The following is a 17,271-nucleotide window of genomic DNA, read 5'->3' on the forward strand; positions in this document are numbered from 1 at the left end:
TCATTCTCAGATGTATCTGACTACTGGTTTTTCACCTTACATCTGCAATTACTAGTGACATATCAAATATTAAGCTCACCTCACCAATTCTTTTATCAAAAGTTGTATGTTTCCGGAATTTTATATGAAATATGCTTGGCTGTATTTTTCCTTCCTGGTACCTGTGTGTTCAAACTGCAAGATACTATATTCTTCTTCTATAAATAAATCTTTGGCACTCTGTGTTAACCATGACACCAACTTTGTTATTCCTCTGAGTTTAAAAATGAAGAGGGTGCATTAATTTTCAGATACATGTGAATAAAATATGAACAGGGAACATTCACTTATTAGAATGCTGAACAATGGAAGCAGAGGGTCTCAGCAGTCAAACTGTTCTCAGATGAATGAGCTCTGGGTAGTACCACACATTTTACCTGGTATTAGTGCAGCTTTTTGAAGTACAGGAAAACCAAATCCATGGTTAGCTGAGAAAGCAGAGTTAGAGGTTATCTGATCCACTTAAAGGCAGGGGAGATATTTAAGAGAGGAGAGCAGGAACAAAGAATCATCAATCAGTCAATCAGAAGGGGAAAAAACTAAGGTATGGAGGAAACAAACAGGTAATGTGTAAACTGTCCTAGGCACAGGCAATAGAATGGGCATCTGTTTGCAATTCAGGAGCTTAGTGGCTTGCTGGACAGAGCTTGTATCAGGTAACCCTGCAGCTGGTGTTGAGGAACATCGAAAGCAGAAGCAACAACAAAAATTCCCAGTCATCTCTGGAAGATCTCTTTTTTTCATACTTATCTTCTTGATTTGAGTATTATCTCAAAAGCTTTAAAACATCAGTCTTTATCAAGTTGAGCAGACACATTAAGAAAAGACATCTGGCTGAGATTATATTTTAGGAAATACCCAAGTTTCCGATAAATGCTTACAGTTGGCTTTCCTTACGCCATAACCAAAATGTACTCTGACTTAATGTTCTCGCCACAAGATTGGATTGAAAAATTAGCAGCATCTGACAACACCCAACATGCGAATACGGAGCAAAGCCAAAAACTGAAATGCTGGCAATTATGTGAGTAAACAAGGACTTGCTTTAAAAAAATAATTCTGCAAACAATGTCTTCATCATGGCCACATTTTGAAAGCACCAGAGGAATAGGTATCACGGGAACCTTGGCTTCATCAAGAACTGGCATGATTTGGCTGTTCCAAACAGAAGAGAAAGCAGAAGTAGCAGAAGATGGGAGAACAGAAAGCGGGCACCTAGGGAACTCTAGATGACAGAGAAAGGAAGCAGCACTGCCAGCTCTCTCCCCTGCCCTTCCTACAGAGTGAACAGTCTTAGGGGTGAGGGAGAGAGACCTTGACCAGCCAGAGAGGGCCTGGACAGGAAGTGATGATGCCAGAGCTGGAGGCAAAGGGGCAGAAGACAACCAAGATCCCATTGCCCCCTTCATAGGTGGGATCAGAGGCATCCACCCCAACAGAGCATATGAGTGCAGCAGGCTCAAAGAGCAAGAGAGTCCTATAACTGAACCTACCAGTTGTCATCTTTAAAAGCTTGGCAAAAGGGACACCTTCATCACTTCTGTTTTTATGAACCTCTTGCCTTGCTCATGTACCTTGAAATCTTGCATTCTGGACCTTGTGTTTTCTGCTCAGCCTGGATGGCTATTTGCCTGAAGAAAGACCCCTTCCTTATTTGCAAGAGTCATTGTGTTTTGAGATGGAAGCCTAACATAAACCATATTGACAGTGAAATCCTTTATCCTTCCTTAGAAACGCCATGGTGCATCTGCAGCAGAACAACACACCTTCATATGGCCCAGCTGCAACAAAACATGTCTGCCCCATACCTTTAGATAACATTTTAAAGGTTACCAAATTGAAGGAGAGAAAAGGGAAATCATAACACCTACTCATTGGCTCACTCATTCATTGCTAATTTGGTCAAGCGTCCTTATTCCCAAGAGTCACATAAAGAACAACATACATTGCTAATACTTCACTGTTGGATAATCCTCACGAGACTGTGCAAGCTTTAGTTTACATAGCCACAGACCCTAATAGCAACCATAACCAATTAAAATAAAAAATAGCAACCAATTAAAATCAAAATCATATCGGATCTAGGAAATCATGCCTCTACTCCACTCTATACAACATCTGAAATCATCTTCATCTCTGGAGGTCACAGCTCAAGTGCATGTTGGCAGTTAAGGTTTGTCTTTAGCCCTCACGTGGCGCAATGGGTCAATGCACCTGGCTGCTAACCAGAAGGCTGGTGGTTCGAGCCCACACAGGGATGATTGTGGGCAGGATTCCTGCATTGCAGGGGGTTGGACTAGATGACCCTCAGGGTCCCTTCCAACTCTACAATTCTATGAAGACAGGAAGAGCTGAGGAGAACAGCAAGGAATGTGGCAAGATTTACAGTATGTCTGTTAATATGTTAACAAGTGACATGTGTGCGACAACCTGCATTATATATGTAATCACAAATACTGGCTGCATTAATTTCAAATGAAAACCAAAGCTGGAACATTGTTTTTAGACAGAACTTGAACAACTACATCTAGCTGAATATAAAACAGAATAAAGTTTTCCCGGATGGTAAAGGATAGCTATATAATGAAAATAACCATTCAAATATGCTAAAAATAATGGAAAATGTTGCAATTCAAAGTGACCTGCATTTTCAAATTACCAATCTGCTGCATCTATTTAAAAAACTAATTTGTATGCATACCTCAAGGCGTGGTTTGAAATCCTGCTTAAAATGCCTTCCTACAATCTGCTAAGAGTGATTTTTACTCCTTTACTTGCACACATGTTCAGCAGAGGGCATTCTGTAGCTGCGCAGTTAAATGATACTCACACAAGAGATCACTCCTATTAAAATCTGATGCATTTAACCCCTTTTTTTAAAAATGTGTGTTCTTCTGTTAACTACTAAACAAGTACTTTTTTCCCCATTAGCTAGCAGCTGACTCATGTTCAAAAATGTACTTGAGAAGCTGAGAGAGGAAACAGCAACTGAACTCTGCCATTTCTATATTTTTTTTAAAAAAACAAGCTTTTACCAATAAAGCATCAGTCAGCAACAGAAGTTGGTGGCACTATCTGCTGAAATCTGCTCAACAGTCACCAAAAATGGAAAGCAGAGTCCTGAGGAAATAAAGACGTAACAACTTAGAGCTTCTCAACTCTGTTGGAGCCATTAAGCATCAACTGCAGTTAAACCTAGACTATAGCTAAACGTAAAAGGAAGAAAGCTGGCATATCATTTTAAAGTATGAAAGCTTAAGTGCATATTTAGCTAAGTCATATAGAATAAACTGAAGGTGTAGGTCAAAGGAGAAAAGCCTTAAAATGCAGATTTAGTCAAGCTTAAGATGGGTCAGGTTATGTTTCCACAAAGAAGCTCATGTGGCTGTTAAGTATTTCTACTTGGGATCCTGCTCAAACCTGCCAAGTTGTTCATTCAATAACATCTGCCTCATTTGTGTTTGCAAACTATCCACATCCAAGCACTTTGAACACAGCTGCCTTGTACTATTTCAGCCTTCTAAATAAATAAACTCATAGAAGTTATTCGCCTGCTCTGGTACAAGTAAAGACCTTGGGTCAGGATGGCTACAGAGAACAGCAAGGTGGTCTAAGGCAATGGAACTAAAGAGTTAAGGGAAGAGGAGCATTTTAATCCTGCAGAGCTATGGGTTTATGAGTTTGGTAATTTTCAGGGAGTGGGTGGGTGTTCTCTAGTTGTACCAAACTGTGCTGCTTAATTTTCAGAACGGACTGAGGGCTATGCCCTCTGTGTTGTTAGTCTTTCTCCTTAATTCTGTGATAGTGGCAGGCAGCACTTGCTTGGAAGAAAGAGGGCCGCACTCTGCACGGTCAGATGCTCCCTGCAGGCTAGTAGAATTTTTATTATTACTTTCCTATCAAGCCTGGACATAACTTGTGGACCCCCAGGAAAAGATATTATGAAACAGTGGTATCCATGCCACATCACTACGATACAATGTTTTAAGCAGCTGACTCAATAATCTAATTATGACTGTGGTAGTAAAGCTACATCTAGGCTGTATAATTTTCAGACTGAAGCAGGGGGCTCTCAAAGGATAAGGACAAGTGCCAGTGGAAGCAGCAGAGGAAGAGAAGGCCTAGATCTAATTTTAGAAACTACCATCAATCCTGTTATGTTTATTCATTTTGGAATCCCTCAAGAATGATTTAGTAAACCTTGAGAGATGGTTGTTGTGGCTTTACCATACCATCAATTCTAAAACGACACACTTTTCAGGTTGTGTACAAATGTATGGTGTCAAAAGCTGATAGACTGGATATTAAGAATAAACCACAAAGACTTTAAAGGGTTTTTATAAATGGCAGCAGAGTTTTAGGAGTACAGGTATTAGATTATTATAGATTCTGATGTCAACAGAACAATGCAGATGACAGTATACAATTTTGTTTTGCTGTTTTAAAAAATGGTTTGTGCTTATCTACAAACCTAATGAGTTTTCTATAACACTGGCTTAAAAAATAAATACACGTGCCTAGCTTTGACCAACTGCAAGCTACCTGATCAACCTTACACACGACCACGTGAAAATGAATTGTCATTCTAGGCAATTGTCATTCTCACAGTTCATTTGCAGCACTGTATATTGTGGGGCCTTTCAGTAATTAGTATGGGTTGAAAAACATAATATTGACGTATAAATGCCTCAAAATTCAAAATTTGACATGAGGCAAACTCATATGAATGTTGTCTTCCATTTTTTCCTATCTTGGCATTCAAATATTACTTTGATCCAACTATGTTTTAGTCAGAGTAACCCTAATTTGTTCATTAACTTTAACATGTAAAAATCTCTTTTCTTTAATGCCTTAGAGGAAGCAGCAAGTAGTTTCAAACCTACTAATGATACAAAAAACTGAAATTACAAACAATATAGCGGGGAGGACTAAAATTAAAAGTTTCTTAGATTGGAATACCAGTTGCAAAACTAGTTGCAAAACCATAGAACATAAAATCAAAGTAATGAAAAACAAGTGACTCGGGAGAAGATAATAATCACCCAATTTTGTTTAGGTGAAATACTGCACCCTGAAATAATGCATTTAGTTCTTACCATTTCAGGAAAAGTAGAGCAGAACTATAGAAGAGTAAAAGAGAAGAGCCATGCAAATTGGCTGTGCTTGTTTCATTTACAGCAAAAGTATGTAGGCAACAAGCAATTAATATATGGTGAATTAGACTTAATAGTTAAGAATAACAGAGTTGATAATCAAATCAATGAATTACCAGTGGTAAAGTATTTATGTCCATATTTGTATTTATCACTACAAATAACATCAAGAATGCCCAAAGTAAAACTCCTGGCAATTAGCTTAAATTACAGTCAAAATTTTACATTGATGTATTTCATATACTTCCTGTTGCCTGCTGATGTTTATGAGTACCAAGATGTCCACTACATGAATGATGTCTGAAGATGGCATATAATACCAACATTTGCAGGGAAGTGTTTCAAATACCTCTACCATTATTGTTAGTCTTATAACAAAACACACTTAAGCATACAGAGATGCGCCTATCCATCCATACACCAGCGAGACTAGGGTTGCAATCCTTACACACTTAACAAAAACTAAGCCCCACTGAACACAGCAGGGCTAATTTCCAAGTAAGCATGCATAGATTGTGCCATATGGCTGTTCTGCATATTCTGCTTATGCTACTACAACTGTATTATTTTTCATAAGACTCCTCTAGAGTAAATATGCTGTTTATCATGTTTTATATTTACCAGTGGTACTTAAGACAGATACTGCCAAGGCAATTCATTGCATAAAAATAGCATGCAAGATACCACAAACAACAAGGATTCCTATAAATAAAACCAAATAGACTCTTAATGTGCAAATTGCAGCTACTCACAGTGTTGCAGGGGAAAAAGTACCTTCTGAAAAACAGCGCACAGATTATTTATTCACTAAAACATAGCACAGGATGCTATGACATTTTCCCAGCAAAAATGTAATCTCAAGTATGATTGCCAGGTTAACCCCTGAGAGAGCTCCGAATGTGACTTTTCTTATGTAGTGCAAAACTAATGGAGAAGGATATGCTCTGTAAAGTATCAAATATGAATGGAACTACAAGTATCTGTGCTGTAGAAGCAACATGGTAAACAGCAGACCAATAAAATCTCCCTCACAGACATGCACACAAACTGTAAAGGGCTACTTTTTTTTGTACACACACACACACACACACACACACACACACACACACACGTGGAGGGGGCAAACCCTGCTATCTCCCACATGCAACCCCCATAAGCTAACATTAAGGCCATTAAGCATGTGTGAGAACTGTATACGTACACAGAGATAACAGGTATCTCTGAAGCAGATATTGTGATTGGTTTTGCTGAAACAAACCATGGTTAATAAGCCAAGAACAAATCTTGCTACCGCAAGCTGTTGTTTCTTTGCAGCAAAATGCCCTCCGCAATCCGCAGTTTAGGCACAACACTAAGCCAAAGACTGCTATCTGCTTCTTCTGCACATTAGTAGGAAAGAGCAAAGCAGGCAATATCCATACATTCACACTAAATCCTTAACTATGGTTTGCTGCTAAGTGTGTATAAGGCCAAAACATTCCCTACCACGCTTTCCTCAGGAACTTTTCTGATAAAGGAATTCCTGGTTTCTCCTCTAACTTCATGAGCCCATCACAAAATATGCAAGTAAACAAAAAGCTTGTCTTCATATCTTATAAATCTCAATTGTATGTGGTTTAATCCTTTATTTCCTAGATAGGGCCTAGGTGAGGCATTACTAGAAATCAGGACTGAGAACTGACAACAGTCTGAAACCTTTGCTACACAGTAAAAAGGCATGTGGGAAGCTATAAAGCAGAATTACATGTTTGGGGAAAAGAATACATGGGTATAGTCTGTCCTGGACTCTTACGATTTTAGAGCTAAAAATAGAATGTACACTACTGACGAGAACCCACTCGCCATCCGTAAATAATCAGTCTCACACCAAGATGGGTTGCAGAAATCTGGCCGCAGCTCTCTCTAGAAGCTGCTGCTGCCCCAACCTTTATTGTGTGTCCACGAAAAGATACAAATTCAAGGAGAGAGCTTTGCCTCAGTCAGCAGATAAAAGACAATACAATGCATTAGTCTCATGTTCTCACACCAGACCACGCAGTTGATCATGTTATACTACGTGGACCAATCATTGGATGGCATGAGCTGTCCACGCGCTGCTCATGCTTCCAAGCAATGCTTTCTACTATGAAATCACCTTGCAATAATGAACTTCTGCCCATGCTCTTATGGACAAATGACCATATTCCCACACACTACTCCCAGGCATTTGAATAAATGGGATGGTCAGTTTCACACCTTTCTTTAGTTGATTATCCCTGAAGTTTTGTCTGCCAGCGTAGTGTGCTTTTAAGGCTATTGTTTATACTGTCTTGTATCACTGCATTTTTATTTTTGTATAAATATTTGTATATTTTCATCTGCTGTAATACTTCAAATAGTTGTTCTAAAATAGTCAAAGAGAGATTTCTTCAACCTAATAAATCTGGGAGTTTACTAGTCCTAATCAAAGCAGCTCTACTGAAGTTAATAGATTATCAGACTAACTTAGGGCCATTAATTTCAGTGAGTCTACTCTGAGTATTAATGATTCATATGCATCTTCATGTTCAGCAGACTAGAGAAGGGTCGGCAAGATTTACCTCGCCTGGGCCAGTTTGCGCCATGGGCCGGATCGTGTCTGCGCAGACGCAATTTCCAGCGCCACGGAAGCAATTCCCCGCTCCGTGTTGCACTGGTTTAGCACAGAGTGTGGGGACTCGCCACGTGGGCGGCTTGTGGGCCGTTTAAACAACCCCCGTGGGCTGCTTGTAACCCATGGGCCACAGGTTGCTGACCCCTGGACTAGAGCAATGGTTTATAATCATTTGGGGCCCATGGACACATTTGTAAAAAGAAAAAGGTCTTGTGGGCATACACACACTCACATGCTGTAAACTATTCTACTGGGTGCAATAGAATACTCTATTTCAAGGCTAATTTTGGCAGAAGGCACACTGCAGTTGCCAAAGAAAGCCTCTGTGAGTGGGTGTGCACCTGCCACATTGGTGACCCATGAGCTAGAGTAGGTCAGCTTAACTTCAGTATGACCAGCAACCCCATCCCAGTTATGTGGTGTCAGAAACAAAAACTTAACGTGAGTGTTGTGGAAACAGTCTTGCTAGAAAAGCTGCCTATACTTACTCCCACTTTCTCCTTCCAAGCACCAGGCCCCTGACTCTCAGAAGAGGCTTTTTGGGGAACACAGAGGGATGCAATGGAGAGAAGGTAGGTAAGCACAGTTTTATAAATGCAAAAATTCTGGATCCAGATCTATATCTTAATTGTAAACGTGGCATTATTGACTAAGAGAGCTAATGAGACTTGGGCTAAAAAAGATAAATGAATAAAAGCCTTGTATTTTAGGCATGTGAACTTACGTATTTATTAGCTTCAACAGAGAGCCTCCAAAGCAGAGCACACAAGACACAAAATCTACACTCTTCTCTATTCAGCTATGAGGGTAGGTGGACAGAGATACACATGGACTGACATCACCCAGTGGACATTTGTTGGAAGCAGGCTCCAAATGTAGAACAGGAAAGAGGCATGTGGCCAAGCTGTTTGCGAACATGTGGCTGGCGAGTTACCAATTGCAGTTATTTTCTCCAAAAAGGACAAGGCATGTACTTCAGCCATGCTGTCCTCTTCCGCTTCATAGGTACAAAAGGTATGCATTACAATTCCTGCTTTCAGCCAGAAGGCTAGACTCAACCAGAACAGTTATGACAAAAGGAGTGATTACATAAGCATAACCCAAGGGGATGTAGCAAGGGATATTCCTAACACTTTTGGAAAATGTTCTTAGCAAGAAGTGGGAAGAGGAAAACACAAGGGGCGGTTGCATGGCAAGACTTTTTGCTACACAACACTAGTTAATTCACCTGAGCAACTGTGGAACTCCAGCAACAGTTTTGGGGATACATGCAATTTTAACTCTGGTTTATGGGATTAATGGAGAATGAATGAAACCCCATATAAAAATGCACTCAGGATAGCAACCCCTCATCTGATTAATATGGTATCTTTTACTGCCTTGTGGCAATTATTGGCTACAGAAATGGCATGTGTAGCAACACTGGTCCCATGAAACATATCTGAATAGACCCACATACACACGCAAGTAACTAAGGAGGGTGATACATGTAAATAAAGTTAAGTAAGTGAATAATGTGTACACCAAAACAAAATGTGTACACCAGCAATAAATGAGTCAGTGCAGTATGCCAGATTTATACCACTGTATTTGGTTCTGTGAAATGTGGGTCTGAATCATTACCCTGCCATGGCCCTGAGCAAATTATTCACAGTTCCACAGTCATAAAATGGGAATATTGTACATACTTCCAAGGATTATGTTAGGGCAAAGAGAATGAAAAACTGTAAAGCATGTTGCATATTAGAAGTGTGATATGACTACTAAACAGTAGAAGTAATTATTGTATTATGCAGAAGGGTGTGCACCTCTAGCACTAATGTACCTTTATCCTTCCATTTTTCCAACCCTGTATATTATAATGTGTTTATACTCACTGGAAACAGATATAAATTATAGGGCCCATATAAGAATCAAGCTCTAGCTGCATTTAGTAGTGGCATCATCCTTAACAATCAAAGAACAGTTTAAGCCCACAAGATAATGAACACAGTGAAATTGAGGCTAATGCAGCACATGAGAAGTGAGGAAATTAGAGGGGCTATTGTAAAGTCCTCAAATTCATTTATATCCAATTGATACTAAGGATGCTGGCTAACAATTTCCTGCAGAAAAAGCTTGTGTACTGCAGTCATATTATTTTGGGATAAAACCCAAGGATAACACTAAAATGCTGATAAGCTCAGATTACTATAAAGTAATAATTCTGAATTGAAATCTGAATTTTTAAAATTGAACTTGAAATCATAGATTAATCCATCCTTTAGAATGAACTGATTTTGCTACACTTCTGTGCATATCTTTAATTTAACTTAGACGACCTCATTCTTTCTGTCTTCCAGAAATAAAATTTAAAAGACTGATATCTCATCAAGAAGCAGACATAGTGCTTCTACCAGTTGGGGGAGGGGAACAAAGCTCAGTATTCCTGCCCAAGGCCCAAAGAGCCTTGCTCAGTATAGTTTGTCCACAGGCCTGAAAAGGTTAAAGAGCACTAGCAAGCACTTCTTCCGACTATTTTAAGCTACCAGCAATGCATTATTTCCCAACATCAGTCAAGCTAGAAAGTAATTTTGTCCACATTGCAAATGTTATACTGGATAGCTTCCTATGAATTCAGTGCTTAGGCCATGGCAAAGTCAATGAGAGTCTTTTAATTGGCTAAGCATCAGGTATTCCATTATCCTATAAAATGCTTAGAGTATAGGCAGAATATTAGCATACACTCAGACAGACGCCACATACTGCAAGAGAACAAAATCATTGTCTATTAAAGAGAAAGGGATTCCCGGAGGGTTCTGGTAGGGCTCTATGGAAGCAGGATGTTGAACTAGACGGATCTTCGGTCTGATGTACTAGAGCTCTTTTTATGTTCCCAAGTAGTTCTATAGAAGATGTAAGAGGTTATATTTAGGAATATCGTGACAAGCTGTATGGCCAACCTTGAAAGCTTACAATGAGAAGGCAAAGGGTTATACATAAGGAGACATACATTTCCTGCAGTGCAATATGTATGAGATTATGGGAAAACATGGTGGTGGTGGGGGGGGAATGAACAGCTATTAGGATGCTAAGGGTATCTATGCCAATGAATATCCGGTTTAGATATTCCTGACAACTTTAACTGCAAAATGGAACCAAGTTTTCTAATCTATGATGTTAACATCTACAGAAAAGCATCTGAATATGGGTGGTTATAGTCAGAAACCAGATCAATGACCCAGTACAGCTATTCATACCAGAAGTGAAAGATGCATCGTGCAGAAATCTGACAGCACACAATTGACAGCACACTGTAGCTGGCCTGTGTGTGCCATGCAACTGACAACTATTTCATCATCTAAAGTGCTTTTACAGCTTATACATATGCCTTGCGATTTCACATTTTCAGTTTGCACACGACGCAATTCCAACCACTGGTAAGGGAAACAGCACTTGTGGTTTGAGGAGGCACAGAAACAGTCTTGCTTATTTCCACAAGTGGCAGTAACTACCATTGCATTCCAATTTTAGACACTATACATGTGTGGCAAAGTACCACTGATTTCAATGGAACTTGCTTACAATGAACTGTTTGTCTACAGCAGTCATAATTATCACTTCGGCGTTATAACACTCATGTCAAACCTTGTTGACTGGGTGTGTGTCAACTTATTCTTTCCTTACCAGCTGTGGCTTACAGCCTATTTCAGTTATAGAAGTACCCTCAGATAAACCACAGCAGCTGCTGGGTTGTTGTTGTTTTTTAAGAAAACATGCAGTAGTGTTGATCATGTGATCCCCTAATATTAGGAATGAATCCAGATGGTGGCATTCAACTACTGTCAAACAGAAATGGTTTTGTAACTTGCATCCACAAGGCAAGAGAGATACTATGGAAATACACAACTTCAAGCAATGATTGCCCATAAATTAACACAGGCACAGGCAGAGATTCTAAACTGCGCAGTTCAGCCTATAAAGAGTGTGGTGGAAACAAATGCCTCAAAATGCAGCAGAGCTGTTTCGAAACTACTTCCATTCCAACCCACTTAAAAATGTATGTCCACCTTCACCCCTGCTCAAAAGTTGGTCCCTGGACAAGAAGCGGTAGTTATTTCTAATTTAGTGTGTTCGGGGTCCCAAGCAATGAAATGTTTGTAGTTTTTGATTCACACTCAACCTAGCACTTTCAACAGCATCATTTATTATTCTAAAAGTAATAATTTCATTAAGATAGTGCATAAGTTTTAACACAAAATCTATAACATTAAAAAACACAAAAACCAAAAATGATGTCTGGATTTGTACAGATCCTTTTAAACACATTTCAAAAAGTAGCTTATTCGGGTGGGGGGGAGGGGAGATTAAACATAAATAAAATATATTTTCATGATTTTTGAATGATAGCTCTCTAGGATTTTAGTATATCCTTCCCTACAGAGCACAAATAACCATAAACACAGTGACAGCTATCCTGCTTTCATTTACCTTAAATGAAAATCAGTATGTAAAATGCTAACTAGCCTCACTTGTTATGCAAGCAGCATCATTTCATTTGTAGTTTAGTGAGCAAGTCATTTCTGTCTGGGTAAGTGACACAACATGCTGCATTATGTTGCTTGCAACACAGAAAGCTAACAACCACCCTTGGGAAGACAGAATTTGAAAACTGGAAAAAGGAACACTTGTTTGCATCCAGTAAAAGTTGTCCCAAGAATTTACACAAGATTAACCCAATAGTTGTACTCTGCATGTGTGTATATGCACAACCACACACACACACCCCTGTATCACTTTTCTTATCCTTTTCCTAGGCATGTTTCAACCTACATACATTAAGACCCAATCTTTTAATTTGCACAGTAAATAAAAGGAAGCTAGTTCCTTGTATTCAACATTGGAGGAGGGTGTGCAGTGAAAGAGCTGTTAACTTGCTGCTTGTAACACCCAGCTTCCCATTCCTGCAAGACATCAGTTGCTTTTGTGTTTGCTTGTTTCTGCTTCCAAAGACATAATTGAACATTTCTGGACCAACACTGGAGTACTAATAGGAGCTCAGGCAAAACCTGACCAGGGTTTTATCATCCAAATGTCTGTTTATCCCAGGATCCACCACACCACTGCCCAGATTCTCTCCTTTTTGCTCATTCCATTTGTTAAAAGACAAGAACGAGGGGCTGATACATATCGCCTGTTTGCCGTCTCTCTGCAAAGGTGACTGAAAAAGATAACTGCTATCTAGCAAAGTTAACCTCCGTATCTGTACTCCTCTGGGTAAACCCTGAGTGGGAATTGTGCATAAGATAGACTCACATAGGAAGGAGGATCGAGTCTGATGCCCATCAGTTTGTTGTACCCTGTCGCACCATCACTACTTCTTTTCATAGGAGGAGGGGGGAGTCGCAATTTTGCATACCATAGTTCTCCCCTCCCCACTCCATTTCAGTAGGAAAATCTATTTGGCAGCAGCCCTTCCCTACCAGAGCACTCTCGTTCCTTATGCAAACTCTGTTTGGGTGGCAATCTCAGCCACTCCACCTTCTTCCACAGTCCAGTTCTGCATATTTGCTCAGAATCGGAGCATAGGGAGCTGCCTTACACCGGTCCATCTACCTCAGTAGTGAAAACACGGGCTGGCAGCTGCTCTCCCAAGGTTTCCCTGCCCTACCTGGAGATGCCAGGGACTGAACCTGGGACCTTCTGCATGCAAAGCTCTACCACTCCGAGGAAGTCCCACCGAGTTCAGCGGAGCTAATTTTACAGCCAGGTTCACAGAGCCCAGGTCTTGCAGCGTCCGCTGCTGTCTTACCCCAGAGCAGGGCGCGGACAAACGTGCAAGGCGATTACTCTGAAGTAAGCGCGCGGGAAGTTTTTGTTTGTTTGTTTTCAAGCGGAGGCAAATCACGGGCAGCTACGCTTTGCACGACGGGGCTTCAAAGCAAACCGACCACGCAGCCGAAGTGCTGCAGGCGAAACTGCAAAACCCAGCAGACAGTTTGGCAAAACACCAGCCTCCACAGCTCGAAGGAGAACTAGAAGCGCCCGGGTCTTCGCGCCACCAATAAAACTTGTTGACTTGGGGGGGGGGGGGGAGAGAGTGTCGCCCAAATCCGAGGGCCAAAAGTGTGCATGCCAAGAGAAGCCCGGAACCCACCCTCCCTGGAGGCAGAGGCTGTGCACGAGAGGGGAAAGGACAGCCTGGGTGGGATTGATGGTGGTGCAGACGCTGCCTTGAATGGTTTCTCTTTCTCCACACACCCAAACGAACCCCCCCCCCTATTTTTTGGGTGGAAGCACCTGCTCTTTCCCTTCAAAGGCAGCAGCGACCCACCACTGTGAAGCGAGAGAAAGGCGCCTTTTCCCGCTCTTTCCCCCACACCCGCCCGCCCGCGCGCCCCCTCCTCCTCCTCCTCCTCACAACAAACACGGCGCTGCGCTCCGGGACGCGCAGCCCAACCCGAGCCTTACCTTGACGCGGGAAGCTGCCAAGAGGCTCCTCCGAGCGGCTGCGGGCAGAGCTCCCAGGCTGGCGAAGGAAGCAAGCAAGACAAGCCGCTGCCGCCGGTGCCGGTGCTGCTGCTGGTGGTAGCGGCGCGCTGAGGCGGCTCTTCTCTCTCTTTCCCTTCCGCGCTTTATTATTTTATTTTTACGCTCGCGCCCGGAGAGTCCTGCTTTCCCGCTGTGGGGCGCGAAGCCTCGAGGGCTGCTGAGGAGCCGGGATGCCGGATGGAGGCGAATTTGGGAGCGCTGTGGCGGCGGCGCTGCTGGTGTTGGCGGTCGCCGAGAGCCAACCCCACCCTCCTCCTCCCCAAATCTACTCCTCGGCTGCCGATGGGGCGGCGAGGGTGAGGGAGAGGCAGATTAAAAGAACGGCGAGGAAGAACACGGTGTCTGCCAACTCTCCGAGCCGCTTCAGTGTTAGCTCCGCCTCTCCCCACCTTCTTCTTCTTTTTCTCCTCTCCCCTTTTCTTCACCCGGTTCCGTTCTTCTTTCCCTCCTTCTCTTGCCCTGCAATAGAGATTGGGCGAAGGGAGAAAGAGCCGCACAGGTTCTTTTTAGCTAGGAGGGATTCTGAGGGGCGTGGCTAAAGGAGGGGAAAATGTGTGCGGGCACGTGCGCATCCCGGCTGCAAAAGCAACCCAGAGATCTCACTAGACCTTTGGAGGGGAAGAGAAGCCTCTGTCGCCGCCGCCGCCGCCGCCGCGCAGCAAGAGTATCATTGATTTTCATGGAGCGGGAATGGATTGCATACACATGCACGCGGGCGAGCTGGCGAGCCTGGATGCATCAACCCGCAAGCGCCATCTCCGGATGGGCTCCAGCTGAGGAGCACCAGCAGTCAACACCACCGCTGCTGCTGACTCAGGAGGTTTGGGACCCACTTTATCTAGGCCATGTTCAGAGTTGTTGTTGCAAACGGAATCCCTGATCCGGACCTTGTGCAGAGCGGAAATGAATTAGCTCTCCACCCGAGAACGGGTTCCGAAGCTTTAGACTGCAGAACAGTCTTAAAATAGTTGCAAATAAAAGTTGCAAAATACAAAATAGCACATTGCTCTAAAACAATGCAGTGCCGCCTTCTTTTTAGTCCTTAATAAATGTCAGTAGATTTACCCTCTCTGATCCAAGAGAGACATCATGTGCAAGCATCTTGCTTCTTCAGGATAGCCCAGCTTCATTTCTACTGCTGCTGGCTCCAAGAACTGAGGAAGATGCTGAGTTCTCAGGTTTTATGACCTGTTGAGAGAGCTCTCAGTTTGTGTTTCCAGGATGAGTCATCAATCAGCCTTAAACACCTTACTTGTGGCATATACCTAGAGTTTAACCTCCTGTCTAATGCAAACTTCTCTTTGCAAATGCAAACCCTTTCATAAGTCTTCTTTACATCAATGCATCCAAACACTACATTTTATGCATATGAAACATACAGTATATCTTTAATAGGCCAGGGTCAGGAAACCTATGGTCCTCTGTATATGTTGCTAGACACCCAACATATGCCCCAGCCTATGTGACCCTATGTGAAATACGGGTTGTAGTCCAACTTATGGAGGGTCAACGTTTTCCCATCCTAGCAAAATGATGTTGGACTCTGATGGATAGCTCAGTTGGCTAGAGCGTGGTGCTGATAACACCAAGGTTGCAGGTTCAGTCCCTATAAGGGACATCTGCATATTCCTGCATTGCAGGGAATTGGATTTGATGATCCCCAGGGCCCCTTCCAACTCTATGATTCCTATCAGCCTCAGAAGACATGGCCAGTGGTGAGGGACAATGGCAACTGCAACCCAGTGACATCTGGAGAAAAACGGGGCTGCAGTTGGTGGGAAGCTGGTTTGGGAAACTGCCTCAAACAGTAGTATTTCACAATAAATTAATAACAATAACAATAATAGAAATGAATTACAATAAAAAATCAATATGACTAACACACTGCGCCTGCCTTTCTTCACAGACACACCATGTACTGCCTCATTGAAGCTTGCAGACCACAGTTTGGACCTTGGACCACTGTTGGAGAAGCCCTGTTCTAGTAGCTCTACCAATCCCTGCTCTACCAAGAGGGAGAGAAATAACTGTGAATAGATGGCAACTGCTCCTGCCTTTGCACCCTTGATGGGGAGGAATGCATCCTGTCCCAAAACATCCTTGCTCCTGAATGTGGGGAGGTGATCTGTTGTTACTCAGTGGTGAGGGAAAGGCATCCTGCACAACCTCAGAGGGCCTCACATGTTCCAGGACTCTGAGACATGGCCCTTGTGTTCAAAATAGAACCTAGTGAAGACTGTTTCAATAAGAAAATTCATGGTTGCCAGTGGCAAATGTTTAAATCAAGATAGATAGAAAATGGCAGGCTCCTACTTGCCTGAAAATCACACCTGGTAATATTGGCTGCCAGAAACTCTATAAATGATGTCATAGGACACTAGAGTGTGCAACAGAAGAAGTACTTTTATTTATTTTATTTAGCCCCAATTTGAGGGGTTATTTAGAAGAGATGCAAAGGCACACCATTTTACTCAGGCATTTGGGAACATTTGATTACTGCTCATCACCTGTTAATGGTTTTATTGGTTGTACTGTTGCTTTAGTAATTCATTGTGTAATGTACGTTACTGTTTTATTGTTATATAACCCGCCCTTGGACCTTTGGTGAAGGGCAGGTAATAAATGCATATAATAAATAAATAAATTTAATATATTTTTAACACATCTTTTATCCAAGGAGCTCAAGGTGGAGCAAATGGTGTTGTTCCCCACCTATATTCTCCCCACAACAAATCTGTGAGGTAGGTGAGGCTGAGAGAGTGAGTGACTAGTCCAAGATCATTAATTGAATTTCATTGTTGGGGTTTGATCCTGGGTCCAAGTCTGTAAGTACTACACCATGCTTTTAGTTGAGCTATGCCCTTTCCCCCCGATAATATAAAATGGTGGCTATTCTGAGTTTGTAGTCCTATGATA

General features: G+C 42.1%; 1 protein-coding gene and 1 long non-coding RNA gene across 6 annotated transcripts in view; one reads left to right on the plus strand and one right to left on the minus strand.

The window, feature by feature from the left end:
* Window positions 1-14,822, minus strand: part of LOC307206094 (contactin-4) — a 532,821-nt gene extending 517,999 nt beyond the window's left edge. For 2 of the 5 annotated variants that reach the window (XM_079958886.1, XM_079958885.1), the window contains exon 1: window positions 14,275-14,821. The gene's annotated coding sequence lies outside the window, so the exon portion shown is untranslated. Of the gene's footprint in view, window positions 1-13,119; window positions 13,138-14,274 lie in introns of those variants that run through there. The other 3 variants (XM_079958879.1, XM_079958880.1, XM_079958883.1) reach the window with 3 other exon arrangements.
* Window positions 14,823-15,041: 219 nt separating this feature from the next.
* LOC307209285 lies at window positions 15,042-17,015 on the plus strand. The gene is made up of 2 exons (XR_013835512.1): window positions 15,042-15,175; window positions 16,262-17,015. It is a non-coding gene; the product is annotated as an uncharacterized lncRNA (long non-coding RNA).
* The last annotated feature ends 256 nt before the right edge of the window (window positions 17,016-17,271 follow it).

This window comes from Podarcis cretensis (genome assembly GCF_951804945.1).
Source record: "Podarcis cretensis genome assembly, chromosome: 2".
Classification (NCBI taxonomy): domain Eukaryota; kingdom Metazoa; phylum Chordata; class Lepidosauria; order Squamata; family Lacertidae; genus Podarcis; species Podarcis cretensis.